Source organism: Taeniopygia guttata, chromosome 3, assembly GCF_048771995.1.
Source record: "Taeniopygia guttata chromosome 3, bTaeGut7.mat, whole genome shotgun sequence".
Taxonomy (NCBI): domain Eukaryota; kingdom Metazoa; phylum Chordata; class Aves; order Passeriformes; family Estrildidae; genus Taeniopygia; species Taeniopygia guttata.
The window spans coordinates 61,290,815-61,308,954 of NC_133027.1; the positions used below are offsets into that span (position 1 = coordinate 61,290,815).

An 18,140-nucleotide genomic window follows, 5' to 3' on the forward strand; every position below is an offset into this window, starting at 1 on the left:
CTCCACAGCAGGGTGTTTAAAGATGCTCAGAAAGAGGTCAGAGCCTATTGCAGGTAATAGACTCCAATGTAGCCAGCCGGTGTGCAGGAGAGCTGAGCTCAAAGAAAAGAGGATCCCAGGCCCCTGAGGCCACTGGCAGCTGCTCTGTGTGTGTGTGTGTGTGTGTGTGTGTGTGTGTGTGCCACAGACTGACAGAAATGACAAACCGAGTCTCAGAGAGAGGCCAGAGCAGCTCGAGTCGCTCTGTAAGAAGCCCCGCGGGGCGAGCGGCGGTGCGCTATTACCAGCATGGGCTGCTAAAGGAGCATCCCAGCCACCTCCTGCTTGCTGGAGGTGAGGGATTGCAACTTGACCGCTAGGTCATATTCAGTAGGAGATTGGAGGTGTGGGAGACACGGTGAGCGTGAAGGGGGAAAAAAGTGAAAGAAGTACTCACTGTCATTCCATTTTCTGCCCAGCAATATAACAGATATAACATATCCACTGTCTGAATATATTAAAGGAAGTTGGTTTCACAAGGGCTGCCTCTCTCGTGGTCCATCTACTACTGGAAAAGACATGGGGTACTTTCAAGGAGCTTCCAATAACACCAGGAACATTTTGGAAAATATGCTGTACTTAGATCTTTTCTTCTTACACTGTTCTGTTTCTGTCACTTCTCATTCATATAAACCTATATACACAAGAAAGATGTTTATGATTGATCTCATTAGTGCTTATTCCTTGACATGGAGCCATGGTTTTCCACCCTGCCCAAACTGAACTAGACGAGTTTCATTTTCCTGGAAGGTTTTGGATTTTAATTAAGAGAGGCATAGGTGACTATTTAGACAAAGAAAAGATATGCTATAGAAAACAGAAGACAAACTCCAGCAGACTCCTCATCCCCAATTAAATCTGTGTCCTGACTAAGAATTACAAGGAAACATGGTCTCCTGTGATCAGGAATGCTTGGTTTTCTGCAGTGAAGTTGTCACAAGTGGCCATTTGGTGACACATAGGCAAAAGCACTGGTGATGTCATGATGGTTTTGACTCCACAGGAGAATGACAGCCATCAACTAGCAACAAATGGTGGCCCAAGACAAGAAAGGGTTTTATAGTCATTCTCAGTCTCAAGAAGCATTCAGTCCTACAAGCCATCACTTCTGTGACATCACTGTCAGTCCCTTGGCAATGAATTTCCCTAGTTATAACAAATGTAGGAAGGGGAAAGCAGAAAAATAAAGTATACATCCACACAATTGGTTCTAAAAAGAATGTTTTTCAAAGCTCACACAGAAATCACTGACTCTTTAATGTCTGCTTTTCCACTAATTTGTATCCTGTCAATTTACAAGCTATTTCAAACACCAATTCTATTTAATAAAAATAGAAAGTACAATGGGGAATTTATGTAAACAGGGTTGGCAAAATATCTTTGTAGAACATTTTGGAAGGACTCATAAAATTAATGAATTAATAAATTTTACCAACATTTTAATAGTTGGGTGTAACTGGGATACAGCCTAACCAAAACACTAGGCCTGACAATTTAATAACATATAAATACATGTAGAAGTGAACTTTACCAGAGTAAAACAGTTTCAAGTCAACTCTCTGGTGGGAGCCTCCTAGACCATTAAAAAAAAAAATCTGTTACAACATTACTAGTAGTTATTATTATTATTATTCAACAGTAGTATCATAAACAAAATACTTTTCACTCAAAAATCATTAACATTTAACAAAAAGAATGCATCATTATTCCTAGGGCATGAGTGTAAGATTATGGTCAAATTTTTGAAAAGACTCTACTAATTGAAAATGTCTTATCAAAGTTAATGTTTAAAGCTAAAATGACCTAACTGGTCACAAGGCTTCTTGGAGTACAATAGAGAAAGAAGGAAAATTAGATTTTCCCCATGATGGATGAGTTTAGGAAAGCCCCAGGGGAATTACTGCCTGATGTTTTTCAAAAGATTTGCTTTTTGATTTCATGATGGTGGACAAAGGAAGGCTATTCACAGAACCTGCTTCCACTCCCTGCCTGGTTAAGCTGCCCACAAAACTACAGTACCCCATTCTTTGGGTTCTCAGAGATTCTTGTGCTGGATTGAAGTCAGCCCCAGCTGACTTAAGCCAGCAGATATTTCAGCCAAAGAGTACTTTCCACAAATATATCATGACCACACATAATGTTCTAGAGATACTAAATTGACAAAAAAAACAATACTTCAGGTTATGGAGGTCAAAGGTACATTAAATACACAAATGGGTATATTATAAGTATTTTTAGGAGGTGTTAAAATAAACTCCAAACTTGTAGGACATTGTAACCAACTAATCATCACTTTTAGAAAGAATCACTAGTCATTTACCAGACCTTTAGCAACTTTGTATGTGTAGAGTCTTAATTTAAGCTGTAGTTTATGCAGCTTCAAATTTTAAAAAATGAACACCATAAATTATCTTCCCAGCTCCATATTTAATAAGTAATAGGTCTCGTTTTCCAGATTGCTGAGTCGTCTGTAATTCTCTTCACTTCACTGGGAGCCATTGTAGACTCAGCATTTTCCAAAGAAGGCTAATTACCTAGTTGCCCAAACATGATATAAAAAAACTATCTCACAGGTCACTACTACAAAAGTAACTGTCTTGCACAAAAGTGGCCAAATCCTGGTTCTTCACAGGAGAAGGGAAACAAGAATCCTAGATCTCCGCAGGCAATAAATACATTCTAAGGTATCATCAAGACACAGGAGCTGGGTTGCCAAATAAATCACCTGTTTTTACTGAGCTCTGAATTGTCACAACCAGACTACTCCCTGCAACCAAAGTAACAGTCTAAAAGCTACTTAGAGTGTCTCCATTCTGTCATTGCCTGCCAGCTTGGCACACTCAGTGAGGAAGTGCAAGCACCCTGAAGGGCTGCTCTTCTCAAAGGGAACAGAAATGGGACATGACTTCACTCCCTCCCACATCAGCTGGTGCTGCTCATTCCATCACACCTGTAAGCTGCCTTTCTCCTTCAGAGACAAAATACGTTCATATATAACCTCTGCTATGCATTTGTATATGTCACTGATATTAAAGAGGAAAAATTTGTATCCTAAGCAGAAAACAAGGCATTTCCAAGGGAGACTTTTCATAGCAAAATTCTTGAAAACCATGAAAGGACTGAAGAAGCCAAGTCTTAAGAGTCTTTCAGGTTTTACTCTAAAAGAACGCAAATCTCACACACCAAAATAATAGACAAGTTTCCAATAAAGCTCAGTAGGCTGAGCTGATTTTAAAAAACATTCATTTACTTCAGTACCTGAATCAGAGTCCAGCTTATTCTGAGAGATGATACCTATTTTCCAAAGAATTCAGCATGTTAACTGCTTTGCAAGATTTTCCGGGAATCTAGTTTCCTTCCTTTATACTACCATTACATCTGGCTGTTACCGTTACTCCAGGTAATTTCTGGAGGAGGGAAATTCCTTAAAAGAACAGAAAGACTTTTTTTTCCCTCCAAATGTAGTTCCACTAATAATGGTAGTCGTGTCCCATATGGCCCAGCTGCCCAGACAGCATTGAAAAAAAATACAAAACATGTTTAGTTGGTGAGGGATACTGACTCTGCATTTGCAGGTCGGAAGAGTTGAAACTGAATTAAATAAATGCTCACCTTATATTGTTTTGTCTTACACCCAAAGTGTCTGCTGCCTAAGGAAGTTCTGAAAATTCATATTAAAGCTAAAGAGTGAGTTTTTAAGCACCCTTTAAAGTGATAGCCCTTATTAATAGTCTTAAGAAAAACCAGGTACAGCAGAGTTCCAGATGCTTTTCACAGACACAGATATTTTGTTTCCTCATTTAGTGTCTATTTTAGCACTGGGAGGACTGATTAAAGAGAAACCGTACACTTCTAGCAACAACTTCCATGATATCCAGTTTCCTTTCAATATCTGAAACAGTGTGGATCGCTTAGTCTGCACTGTTACTCTCTCCCATGGTATCTCAGAAGGCACAAAAGGAGTGCACAGAACAGAGCAGCTCAGATAACTGAGATTTTAGATACCTGTCAAAGTGGAGTACGGCTGACTGAGACTGCTCAGGGTTATCGACAGCTGGCAAACTGCATGGCAGGCTTTTCACAGAGATGCCCAGAAGATGAGGGAGCCAGCCCTGCATAAGTCAAGTTCCAACTCCACTTACCATTTGCCTGTAAACATGTAAACTCTGCCTCTATGACCAGGTCTCAGTGCCATCCACAGTTACCCAAAACCAACTATCATGTATAACATAGACAGATACTCCTCTATAAGCATTGGTTTACACGTAAGCATTAATTTATTCTCCATTTTGTCAGGTTTTGTCTCTTATTTTTATTAAAGTTAACCATGGTAGCTTTACAACAGTTTAAATTAATGGTTAACCAGACAGATGAAATCTCACTAAATACTATTTTTGGACTGACTCACTGAGACATGAAATTCGGTGAAAATACAGAGCCTTGAAGAACACAAAGAAATGCCTTTCAGCCTAACCTTCATGATGGGAAGCCTTCCTTCCATGCTTTTCTGTCACTAGACCCATATTTACTTTGTAAAGTTGACACGGTATTAATATAAAATGTCAGAAATTAGGTCATCTGTGTCCAAAGTAATGAAGTAAACTTTGTCCTTCATATTGAAAAAAAACTAGCAGCAGGCTCTGTATTCAGACCCAGACAACTGGATTAGCTAGATGCATTAAGCAGACAAGTACTAACTCAGTGTGATTATGCCTTCATCTGTCTTCCCCTGTTTTAACTACTTGAAGTAATCCTTTTTTCTTTCTTTGTGAGAGGTAACTACTCCAAGGACATTTGAAACCTGATTTATTACAGCTGTCCTGGCTTCAGTGTAAATAAGGAGGAAGTCAGATTTTTGGATACTTGAGCATTTACAAAAATTTTGGCTATTTGGAGAAGGCTGCCCATGAATTACTAGAGTAGAACTGCCATAATAAAGCTTCCTCATGACTATAACTTCATATTCAGCATAAGATCATTCTGCATTACCTTACCCAACCCATAAACTTTGGTAAGCATCCCTCTGGAATCTGATCCACAGTTAAAACTGTAGCTAACATGTGAAGATAAACTAGACCTAAATCCTAATGCATCAAACCAAAATTTCATAAATGTGTCTGAGATCTTCATGAAGTTCTTGGATTGGTCAAGTAAGCACAAGAGAAAAGAAAAACAAGGAAGCCTTAAATACAGACTAGTTCTCTAGCAATGAAAAAATGAGGGAATGAAGCTCAGCTCATCCTCAGTCACTAACCCATAGCTTGAAAAAATGAAAAAAAATATGAGAAAGCAGAATATCAACTAACTCAGTTTTAGCTACTCTGCCTTAATTGTATGTTCTGATGTGGAAACTCTCTACCCACACACTTCACTTTGAGCTACATCATAGCTCATGAGCATTTTAATACATGCTTAATAATCACCCAGAAATCTAACAGAATAGGCTGGACCTTTTAAATCCATACTTTAGCACATAGCAATCAGACTTCAGGAGAGGTGCACAGTATAACCTTGGATAGGTCACTTGGTTTGTAAGACTTAACTTTCCACCAATAAAACTGAGTATTATTTCCTTTATTTGATGAGCAGGGTTTTTTCACTGCAAGCACTTTGAGGCAGAAACCATTGCTTTGCAACATTCTAGCAAAATGTAGGATCAACCAGCTACTGCCACACCAACATCCATAGCTACAAGTTCAAGAAAACTCATGTTTGTTATAACAGAATTGTCTAGATTACTTGAGACTAATGTCCTTTGTGTCCATAGCAATCAATTTGCAAAATCAAGCCTTAAAAATCTCACCTGTTCACAAACAAATTCATTACCTTGTTAACCCAAGTTCTTTTGTATCCTCACTGCTCTACAGGATTCTAAATAAATTTTGGATTTTTTACTTAATTTGCCCTTTAGTCTTCATGTGGTTTTTTTGTTTTATTTATTTATTTATTTATTTATTTGCATAGAATCACAGAATGATCAAGGTTGGAAGAGACCTTCAAGATCTCCCAGTGCAGCCAAGCACCCAGCATTTCCACTGCAACTTCTAAACCATATCATCCAGCACCAGATCCAAATGCCTCTTGAACACTTCCAGGGATTGTGACTCCATCACCTCCCTGGGCAACCTATTCCAATCCCTGACCACCCTAATGGTGAATAAATTTGTCTAATATCTAATCTGAATCTGCCCCATCCCAACTTAAGGCCATTTCCTCCGGTCCTCTCACTGCAGGCATGGCAGGAGAGAACAGCCCCAGTCTGGCTACAACCTCCTTTCAGGGAGTCATAGAGAGTGATGAGGTCCCCCCTGAGCCTCCTCCTCTTGAGACTGAACAAACCTGCTTCTCTAGGCTGTTCCTCAAAAGATAAAAAATTTTAATGTATTTCACCAGTTTTCCATCACAGTTGCTCCTTTGCTGCTGCTGCTACATAATCACTTGCAACAAATTTGGGTGCCAAGAGAGCTGTTGGGCTCTACTCGTGTTCCAATCTCCCCTGGGCTCTGAGACAGCAAAGTGTACACTCTGCCTTTCAACTGATATCAAATTGGGACCTTGGCACAAAGGTTTTGAAGAGTTACCTGCCCTTGCTCAAGCCCCATTATCTCTCTAAGTACACAGCATTGTGACAATGAAGACTGTTGCTTTCTTCCCCTGGGAAATCACCCGTACAATCAGAAGGAATATCTGAACTGTTACCATCCAGAATGCTGACACCACCATACAATACCAGAAGAGAAAGAGACCAAGAAAGAGAGAAAGGGAAAGAGAGAGAAAGAGAAAGAAAAAAAGAAAAAGAGAGAAAGAAAAAGAAAGAGAGAAAGAGAGAAAGAGAGAAAGAGAGAAAGAGAGAAAGAGAGAAAGAGAGAAAGAGAGAAAGAGAGAAAGAGAGAAAGAGAGAAAGAGAGAAAGAGAGAAAGAGAGAAAGAGAGAAAGAGAGAAAGAGAGAAAGAGAGAAAGAGAGAAAGAGAGAAAGAAAGAAAGAAAGAAAGAAAGAAAGAAAGAAAGAAAGAAAGAAAGAAAGAAAGAAAAAGAAAAAAGAAATTCCACTTTTCAGACAACACAAAGCTTGATGATGGGATCTCAGTACCCAGAAACTAACTGCTGAGCCATTAATTTCTCTGAAATGTCTCTGCCTTACAAAAACCCTCATACCCATACATATGTATAAGCAAAATACTCCCTGTGAGTTTCCTAAAGGAAGAAATCTTTTTCACTCACCTCAACATGGCTGCTTTTGTTAAACCCACATACAACTTGAATTTTAAAAAAATCTGTAAAAAAAACAGAGAGAAAGAAAGAATGGCTTTGTTAGTTCAAAATATACACAATTGTTAGCAAGAGAAAAAATGTTTGCATTCTTGACCTTTACAGAGGTAAGACAAAACTTCTTTTTCATACTAATAGCATTCTGTGCCTGTCCCTTGTATATTTTCTTTTAAACTTGCCATTTTGCTGTTGCAGCTGGGCTTGTCAGTTTTCAGCACTAATGGGTTGTGATATGGTGTCAGGGGAAGTCAACAATCAATGCTGGAAAAAAGGGCTATCACTGCTGACACAGCCAAGGATGGAAACACAATGGCCTTCACTTAGAAAGAAACAGAAGAAAAATTCTGAGTTATATCTTGCTTTGAAGATTAGTGGAGATTTACCACTCAGTGACCAAGCTATTACTTTCACCCCTTCCTACCTCAAGCTATCCTCCTGTTGGACTCTAACATTATTCTACATCTCACCTAAAATACAGGTGTTTAGTTTAATGAAAAAAAGAAAAAATGCTTTACAACAAATATTTCAAAGGAATATAGTCCACATTTTTGTTTAGAGCTTGTACAGTTACTAGCTTTTAAAAAGCTGAGGATAAAAAAATGTTGGACTGAATAATGTATGCCTCTGGAGCAGAACAGCAGAAAAAGCATTTTGGATGCCTTTCCACTGCCTGGTTGTGAATTAGATCAGTGCTCAGCCCCTCACTCCAGCTGAACTCAACATAAGCAGTGGACATTCAGCAGCTGTTAAATCAGATGCCACTGACAGAATTATGAAAGATAGACAGTGTTCAAAGGCACTCAACAAGAATAATGGCAGTATTATTTATTTCCATAGCTTCATGTCAGAAAATCTGCCTAGCTCTAGGTCTTCCATAGTCCTGGAGAGAGAAGAGTACAGTTCTCTGTCCAGATGGGGAAACTGTGACAAGTACATTCTTTAAGATCAGACCAGGATCTTATACGTATAGACAAAACCAGAAATCAGCACATATCATATATATGTTACCAGACCTCATAGCTTCCTTCCCTCAAAACTGTGATTGTCCAGTGTCATTATGGATATTTTCACACCAATCAATAAAAGGTAAGTAACAGATTTGCCTCTTCTATTAATGAAGGTGTCTGAGACCAATTTCAGAAAATTCAACATCTCCAAAGCAAAGAGGAGTAACTGAATCTTGCCTCTTCCAAGACAAGAAATTATTTCCTCCAAGGAATTTAAATATGCCTGACTCCACAGACAGTCACAGAATAATTTTTCCAAGTATAATTCATTTTTCTATAAAGTTATGGCCTTAATTGTGGACTCATACTTACTCTTCTGTTAATTGAAAATATAACTTTTGAAACCAGAGGTTACCTTCACTAAAAGCCAGTTGCAGAAGGCTTTCTTCTGATATAAGGACACTTCAGGGTCATGGCAATAAAAGCAGAGGGATGAGAAGGAGTGGCTAAGGATAGAAAAGGAAGGAAAAGTAGTGCGTAAGCTGGAAAGATGGTAGAGGATTTGGAGAAACTTCAGGAGATACTGGGATTTTTGTGGTGCCTTGTCTCAGTGTGAGGCATTCTTTTCTGTCGCTAATTTCTCCATCACTCCTCAGACAAAAAGCAGATCGAGTGGAAGAAACAAGAGGGAAAACATTTTTCACAGGATTTCTCATTATTCCTGCCTCTTGCACTTCACTCCTCTCCACAATCCTTGCTGCCAAAATCTGTCTGACCATTAAATGTTGTTTACAGGCAATCAGTAAGCGATAAATTCACAATGGCATTACCGAACCATGCAGCTTTTAGAACATTACTACAGCAGCACAGTTTTGACACCAATCCTTAAATAACAGCAAAAAGCTGCTTCTCCAAATCACTTGTTGGTAACACACATCTGTTTTGGCCAGCTGCTCCAATGAAATATAGAGCAGCACCTGGGAACATGGCTGCCAGGAAGATCACACCAGATGCAGTACACATGGAAAACACCTCAGAAGTAGTCCTGTCAGCCTCTTCTCTATCTCAGTGTTGCATCGCACCAGGACAATGCAGGGGGCTTAAGGAACTGACCCCAAGTTCACTGAAGTGAGTGACTCTCTTCCCACTCCAGTGGGCTTTCAGTCACGCTGATTGAAGGAGATGGGAGGAAAAAATTACTTTAGAAGCAGTTTTAAGAACACTCGATACTGTGTGATCTTTCATCATAAAACTAATGAAAATAAAAATTAACTGATTCATAGGGTTTATTTTATCTACATAATAGAGACACATCCAGTTTCTGATGTTCAAAGCTACATGAACTCTGCAGAGAAAAGAGAAGCACATCATCAGAAAATTAAGTGCATAACAGATGACCAAAGTAAATAAGGCAAATATGAGTGGTTTTTAGCAAACGTAAGTGTGAGAAAAGCTACAAAATATCACCCGTCAGGATACAACAAAAGGAACATTATGACAACTTTGAAGTGCATGAATAAACAGTAAAATACAAAGACTAGAGACAATTTTGCATTCTAGTTTAATCAGTCAAAGGCAGCCATTCATGCCCACACCCGCTCCCACCCTACTCACCTCCATATCGCTGTCTAATTCATTTTTTCATTATTGCTATCTATGGAAACACAAGGAAGGAGAATCAGTCCCACCTGTGCAATGAAGAAAAAGGAGAAAAGGTCATGGGACTAAATTCCATAAACACATTTTTAAAACTGAAATTAATCTCTTAGAATAATCTAATTGAAATTGACTTGAATCTGAGCCCTGTGACCTGGATGGAAAATGTGGTTGAAAGAGTGTAAGCAGCAGGTAATGATGGGAGGTGAGGTATTGAGTCAGTTTGCTGCAGGGGTGTTTTTGGTATGTTCTTATTTAATATCTCAATTAATGATCTGGAAAAGGAGTAAATAGCACATTAATGAAATTCACAAATGACAATAAACCAGGAGGCTTGCAAATGTCAGAGAGTATAGCAATAGTATAAATGGAAACTAACAAGGTTAGATATGTAGACAGGCAATAAAATCAGATTCAATGTGGAAAAATGTAGATTAATATACTGAGGAAAGATAATCAGAAATATGAAGAGTCCATGAGAAAGCAAAACCTGGAAAGCATCTGCACGGCAAGATACCTATGTGTGACAGGAAACAACAAATTGAATATGAGTTCTCACAGAGATATATAATTTTAAAATACTGATGCAGTTTTGGGCTCCATATGCAGTAGAATAATGTCAGAAGAGGAAACTTATTGTCTGCACATCTAGAAGATTTCTGCAGAACACTGCATCCACTTCTAGACACCTCCATGACAGAAGGATGCTTGTATACAGAAAAGGTCTTCAGAGAAGAGCAACAAAACTGATTAGGCAAGGAAGGGGCTTGATTTATTAATCTAGGTAAGAAGTTATCCTGGTATTAGTTGGAATAGAGTTCATTTTCTTACCAGTACCTGGAGTAGTCCTGTGTTTCGGATTTAGGACAATCATGTTGGTAACACACTGGTTGCCAAACAGTGGTCAAGGATCCTTCCTTCTCATGTTGCTCTGCCAGCAAGTAAGTAGGGTGGGGTGCACAAGAAGTCGGGAAGGGTTGCAGATAGGACAGCTGACCCCAACTGGACAAAGGGATATTCCAACCCATATGGTGTCATGCTCAGCACATAAACTAGGGGGAAAGATAGATGGAGGCCACTGCTCCAGAACTGGTTAGTGCACAGTGAACAACTGCATTGTGTGTCACCTGTATATTCTAATTCTATTATTAACATTAATATTATTTTCCCATCCTTTTCTGTCCTATTAAACTGCTTTTATTTAAACCCTAGAATTTGACTTTTTTTTTTTTTTTAATTCTCTCCCCCATCCTGCTGGGAGAGTGGAAGTGAGTGAATGGCTGTCTGGTGTGTACCTACCTGTCAGGTTAAACCACGACATAGGGGCAAAACAATCACTGTCTTGAAATATATGAGTGATGAACAGAGACGATGGAAAGGAATTTCTTGGGAGCTAACATGCAGTGTTACAGCTAAGTGTAAAGAAGAACAAAATTTCGACAAAGTATCAGAGAATTTCTCAGAAACTACTTGATTCAGTCTAGCAGGTAATTTTCAAATGGAGAATGAATGATGAAGTCCCACCAAACAAAACATTTGAAACTTGAGCAGGTAAAGCACTCAATGGCAAACAGTAGAGAACAATTGTGAACTCACAGGAAGCTGAACTACCTGGCCTAAGAGTTTATTTCCTATATACAGCAGTATTTTTCAAGGAAATGCATATCACATATACTTCTGTCCTAGTCCAAAGTCTAATTGTAGAGTAAAAGCAAAGTGACTGCATACATTGACTATTTAAACTACTCAGCGACAAACAGATGCATGATCTGTTTTTACACAAAACCCACTTCTTTTTCAGCAGACGTGGTTTTTTTAGTGATGTGATCCTCAGTATATTTTGTACATTCTAAGGAAAATGTGATTAAGTTACTTATTTGCTTATTCATGTCTACTGCCTTTCTCTTTTCACATTTTCTGTACACTAATATCTTTATTCATTCTCATGTAACATACTAGAACTTGCCTACTTGCAGTACAAATCTATTTACAGTGAAAAAGGAAGATTTTAATGCTGAAAGGCACTGTAATGCTCTGAGACCCTGGTGTTAAAAGTAACAGGGGAAACAAAGACTGAAAGTGAGATGTAAGCTAAGAAATACATGGATATAATTTTCCTTGAAGAGAATAAAATGTTAATTTATCAGTGAAGTAATTTGTGTGTATTTACATGTACCTACTTTACCAAGTTTCCACTTTATCACTTTTACGACACCCAGGCAAGTCCCCTTTTATGAATGTCTGTCTTGGATTTTACAAAAACTCTTCCCCCATTCTTCCAAGGAGAATGAAGAGGTGAAAGGTTTTTCAAAGTTTCCCTGTCCTTCTCACTTCCCCTGTGGATGGTTGGAGAGCTGAGGTAGGAGCAAAGCTTATTGAGAAGAAAACTCCTGTTTTTACTCTAATAAAAGGTGGCAATCTTATCATGTATAGATGCTCAAATGATGTATAGACAAAGGACGTTTGCAGTGAAGACTGCCATAGGCAAAACAGCAGATCTAATCAAAAGCTCTGCACGCATGGATGTAGCCAGCCGGTGGGAAAGAAAAGCATTCACAGCACAGAATCTGGAATTGCTCTTCTGTCTCTCCACGGCTTCCCCACCACAGCTCAGGAGAAACCAGGAGCCTTGACACTCCAGGCAAGAGGCACTGAGCCAATGCACAAACTTTTTATGACTCTGTCACAGGATGCTATTAATGTAATAGCAGGTTTATTTTTTTCCTTCTTTTTTTTTTGCATGGAAGCACATGCTGCTATCATCTATCTCCTATCCACAGTCAGTAGAATGAGGTGGTGCTTGTATGGCAAGTGCTGTAAAAATATTTTTGTTGTACAAAATAAACTAGAGATCAAACACATACATAAAAAAATATTATTAGCATTAAGAACACTTGCATTTTCAAAACTGTCAGACTGATAAATGTCCTCAAAGACTGATACATGTCCTCAAATTCCCAAGATTACTGAAAGTCAGGACACAAACCACAAGAAGTAAAACACTTTCAGCTAAAGCTACTGCAGAGTTTCTCCTTCACCCTGCTGAGAGTAACTGTGCTAACCTAGGTGTCCCAGAATAGAGGTATTACACAATCTGTGTGCTCCATGATCTGAGAACAAAGACTGAGAACAATGAAGCACATAGAAATGTGTTAAGGTACTGTGGCAGACACACCTCGGCACTTTTTCTGTTAATTTTTGTTAATCTGCCTGGGGGAGGAGAGTTTTTATCTAGCAACATAGGTATTTTAAATTGTACCCTATTTTGGAACTGTCAAAAAATAGCCTGTAAGACAACATGTGGGTTTTTTTTTTTTTTTCAGTAGTTGGGTGGGGTTTTTGCCTGTATGCCTCTGTCTCACCTTTTTGGCCTTGCCAATTTAGACTGCATATTACTCGGGTGGTAGGACACAGTACCACAGTTTACACAGTGCCAAGCACAGTGGGATCCAGTTTTTACTGGGCCATGTGAACTGCCATGAAGCAACAAGTTAATAGGCAAGGCAAGGCAAGGCAAGGCAAGGAAAGGAAAAACTTACAACCAATCCCTGCTGTAGAACCCTTCAGAAACCAAGGGCCAGAGACTCTAAGGGGACATGCTGGCAGGAGGAAACCTGCACTGTGCTCCTCTACATGACAGGTGATAGCATTTAACTGCAGACACCTCTCCTCCCAGTGTCCTCATTCTTACAGTGTAGCATGAAATGCATCCCTGGGCACAGAAATCACCAGTAATCCACTAGATATGTCTCAGCTCAACATGGCTGTAACCCCAACTACTCCAACCTCTCCCTTCCTCACCAGCCCCTCCAGGTGTCAGTGTGAGTTGTGTGGGACAGTGCAAGACAGACAACAGGATGTTTAATGGTCTACTCTGCTGTCCAAGCCAGACACACAGGCTGAAACTCTGTCTCTCCACATGCAACTTGGATATCTGGCAAGTCTCAGTGAGACACATTTTCCTCTTGGCCTCCTTTCCTTATTTCTAGGCCCAGTGTTCATATTCAGAGGAGCAGAAGTAGGCGGGGGGGGGGGGGGGGGGGAGCAGAGGGGTGCACACCAAACCGTTTTAGTCTGCATAGAAACAAAAAAACTGGAGGGAAAAGAGGATACATTCTCAGAAAATACAAAACCTGAGGAAATTTGCTTGTCAGCAGCATAAAAACAGATTTGGAAGGGATGAGGGGACTGACTAGCACTCAGTAGCGCATCATCGGAGGCAGGGAAAAGACATCAGGCAGGGGGTTGGGAAGCAGCAACCAGCTGCCCCATATGGTCAGCTCTTGGTAGGCAATTTGATTTTCATTTTCTCTGCTGATTGTGCTCATCCCTCTGGTATCTGGATGGAAAAACAATGGTGGAGATAATAGAACAGGATTGCCCAGGGCATTTTTAAGGGCTTGAAAGCCATTCATTCATAGATCAAATCTAGGCCAGAATAGATGCAGGTAATCTGCTGAATGTTGGCTTATATGAAATGTTCCAGTGGTATTTCACAAGTATTCACATAAAAATTGAATAATTCACAACTTTCTTAGCATTCTCAGCAGATAGCTCAGCCTCCACAGCCTCTCAGGTCTCCACAGCCCCTTAGTACTAATAGCTCTACAAATAAATTTAAGAACACAAGTCTATGCAGGTTCCAGGTGTAATTGTGGTCTATTCCAAAAAATGGTTTGAGGCAGTGACGAGTAGGGTAAGGTGTGGGAAAGATCCCATTATTGTACCAGTTTTTAAAATAAAAGAAGCCCTTCATTCTCCTAGGCTGTTAATTTGGTACCTTCCATGAGCACAAACCTAGAAGAGGTATATACCTAATTTAGGTAGTTGACCTTCCATTGTCTTCCATGTGTTCGCAGGACAGTGAGTGACAATGGCACTTGTCATAACCCATTTTCTATTGCATTTTGTCCTGCACCAAATAGAGAATTTATTATAATTTTCCTCATAATTTTAAAATAAATTAATTATATCTCATATGAGAATAAATCCTCATACTATCATAAAATTTATATATGTGGTCATATGGTCATGTTATCTAACACTGCCTTTCTTTTCAAAGAATTTTGAAACAATTTTCTTCAAAGATCACTAAAATAAACATTGACTAGTGTATATATATATATATATATATAAATATATATAAATTGAAGGCAAATTATGATGAGTATTTGCCAGAATATCCAAAAATGTGCCCCAAAACATTTTTTAGTTTAAACAAACATTGAGCAAAAACTATAAAGGTAAAACAAGTATTTTCTATTTCTTATTCAGAATGGAAATCATCACTGCAACTACAATTCAGCTGTTGATAAGGATATTCAAACACCACATGGTGAAACAGCATGGCCTATGTTTACCTGGGAGACAGGAAACCTCTTTGGCTTTACATCTGGGAGGTCCTTCCTCCTACTCTGTGTCCCCATTTGAAAAGCTGCCTGTTAATGAATACTTCATAACTTCATGCTCTACATGGGACTTGGACAAACCACCGCAATGCCAGTAACAGCAACAGTTCTGAATTATGTGGAAATCTTTAGCAGCAGGTAGGGAGAACCATGCCAGAACACAAAACCAGAAGAAATGGCAACTCAACAAGAAACTTGAACTGATCAGAAGGTTTCCCATTTGGATAAAACATGACCACCGTGGTGCAGCAATGCCCTGTTTCTATGATGACAGCCAGCATATAATCATGCCAGGGATGTTCAGCCTTACACCAGCAGCTTCTCCCAGCTCTTCAATTGCAATCCTCATTCTTGCACGTGCATGTGTACACGAACACATGAATGGAAGAGAGTCCAGATTTTATTGCATTGTGCAGTGTGGGTGATTCAAGCCTTTGTGTAGGAAGTTGACTCACCTCCTCCTGAGTGAAAAAATGTTCAACACAATTGTAATTCCCTCTTTTTCACGTGAAGTCAGGCAACATATACAGAACCTTCCAGCTCAGTATTTCCTTAACAGTGGAAACGTGCCTAGAAAGTTTAGCTTTGAAACCTGGGACTGCAGCTAAACAGGTCTGCACCTTCATGTCGGGTATTTCGAATCCCTGTGGCTCACCAGCAGGCAGGAAACGGGGGGAGGTGAAATGAGAGGGAAAAAAACCAAGTTGGCTTGCGGGGAGAGGGACGAGTGTTTTGGGCTTATTTAATAATGCACTAGTAAACAGCTCAGGCACAGAAATGCAGTGCAGTGAAAACCGGAGCTATCCTTTGGAGCCTGCTGCTTTAAATTTGCGCGCTGTAGCTTGAAGCATTGCACAAACTCCCGGTCTGCTGACTGCCTCCCTGGAACACAAACACACGGGTGATTGGGAAAGCTGTTTTCCAGCATGCCCTCCCTCGATTCTGCCGGGCTGCTTTTGGTGTTTATTCATTTTTAAACAAGTCGTGTACATGGAAAAAAAAAAAAAAAAAAAAAAAGAAAAAAAAAACGCGAGCAAAACCCACACATCTTTAATCAACACCTATTTCCTTCCAGGACCCTGTGATCCTCTATTGATTCCCATTAAAATGCTTTTCTTTTTCTTTGCCCCCTCTGCTGATCGAATTTCAGATCAGCCAGGATGTGCAACTAACCTTCCGGCACAACTGAACCCAACTGACTCACCCAGATCAAAGGCTCGGCGCATTCATTAGAGCCCAGCACAGCCCAGGCAGGATCCGTAATGCAACATCTCCCTTTGCATTGCAATTAATGTGGGGGAGAGAAGTTCTTATTATTTTTATTTTTTGCAAATGATCTGGCTTTTGATTTTTAAGCGGGGGGGGGGGGGGGAAGAGGGGGGCTGGGGGGAAGAAGTGGTGGGAGGGAACGAGAACAAAAGAGAGATCTTTTTACCCGAGGATGACGTCAGTTTGATGTTACTGACAACTATCGATGCACGTGGAGCAACTGCAGGCAGATCCCCCTTCCCAACCCCCGCCTCCCGGCACTTCCCAGGGAAACAATATGCGGGAATAGCCCGCGGGACCCGGGAGCGGCCCGGGGTCGCTCCGCCAGGAGCCTGAGCGCCGCGCCCCGCAGCCGCCGCTGCGGAACAGCCCCGGGCCCAGCGCGGGGCGTCGGCCTCTGCCCGGGAGTGCTGCTCGCTCCCGGGGGGACGCGGGCCGAGGACACGGTGCCTGTTCCCCGGCTCCCGCCGGGCGCTCCCTCCCCCTCCCGAGCCCGGCCCGGCGCAGGCACCGCCGCGCCCCGGCCGCGCTTCGCTCCGCCGCGGGGAGCGCGGCCCCCCGCAAAACCCGGCCTGGAGCTCCGGAGCGGCGGGGCGTGAGGGCTCACCTCCGGCTGCCTCGGCGGCGCCAGGAGGAGGCGTAGGTTCAACCGGGAGCCTCCTCCGTGGGGCCAAGGGCGGCTCGTAGCGTCCCTTCGCTGGGTTCAGCTTCCGAAAGTCACGGCTGGGTCGGAGATGCGGCCTCGGCAGCCGAGCCCCTCACGGGCCGCCCGCACCCTCCCCGGCAGGCCATGTCCCCTCACTTCACCTGGCTTCAGCATCTCTGAAGTAAAATATTTATGTCGGTTTGGTACGAATGGCCAAGGAGGAACAGAGAAATCAAATTTTGTGCTGCATAAAGGATCACAGAATCACATAAAAGGTAAGGTTGGAAGGAACCACAGTGGGTCATCTGGTCCAACCTCCCTGCCTAAGCTGGGTCATTCTAGAGCACAGGGCACAGGATTGTGTCCCAATGATTCCTGAGTATCTCCAGTAAAAAGAGACTCCACAACCTCTCTGGGCAATCTGTTCCGGTGCACCATCACCCACACAGTAATGAAGTTTCCTCACATTCATTTGGAACTTCTGTGTGTCAGTTTCTGCCCATTGCTCTTTGTGTCCTAATGGTTGTCACCAACAACAAGAGCCTAGCTCCGGTTTCTTGGAGACCTCCCCCCCTCCACCTTTAGATATTTTTACACATTAATGAGGCCCCCTCTCAGTTTTCTCCAGATGAACAGGTAGGCCTAGACAGAGGCTGTGCTGCCTCAGGAGTGCTGGGTACCCCATGGCCCCCCACTTTAGATATCCCACAGACCCTCACTCGGGAGTGGGAGCTGAGGCAGTGCCGTTCTAGGCAGCCTTGAGCTCCTTTCCTAAAGTGCATACAAATGTTCCCCTAAATGCTATGAAACTCGCCTGAGCATGCTCAGGCTGGGATCCTGCACGAACCAGCCTTTAAGTTCAGCAGAGGTAAGACCTGGGTATGTTCTGCCAACATCATTTCACGT

The 18,140-nt window shown here is 41.3% G+C and overlaps 1 long non-coding RNA gene across 2 annotated transcripts in view; it reads right to left on the reverse strand.

Annotated features, from left to right (window-relative positions):
- LOC140683720 (uncharacterized) overlaps window positions 1-17,180 on the reverse strand; it is a 197,008-nt gene extending 179,828 nt beyond the window's left edge. The window contains exons 1-5 of one of the 2 annotated variants that reach the window (XR_012055075.1): window positions 16,755-17,180; window positions 15,272-16,201; window positions 9,870-9,943; window positions 8,671-8,761; window positions 7,261-7,313 (exon numbers count right to left, since the gene is read on the reverse strand). This is a non-coding gene — a long non-coding RNA (uncharacterized lncRNA). Of the gene's footprint in view, window positions 1-7,260; window positions 7,314-8,670; window positions 8,762-9,869; window positions 9,944-15,271; window positions 16,513-16,754 lie in introns of those variants that run through there. The other variant, XR_012055074.1, reaches the window with a different exon arrangement.
- Window positions 17,181-18,140: the final 960 nt, after the last annotated feature.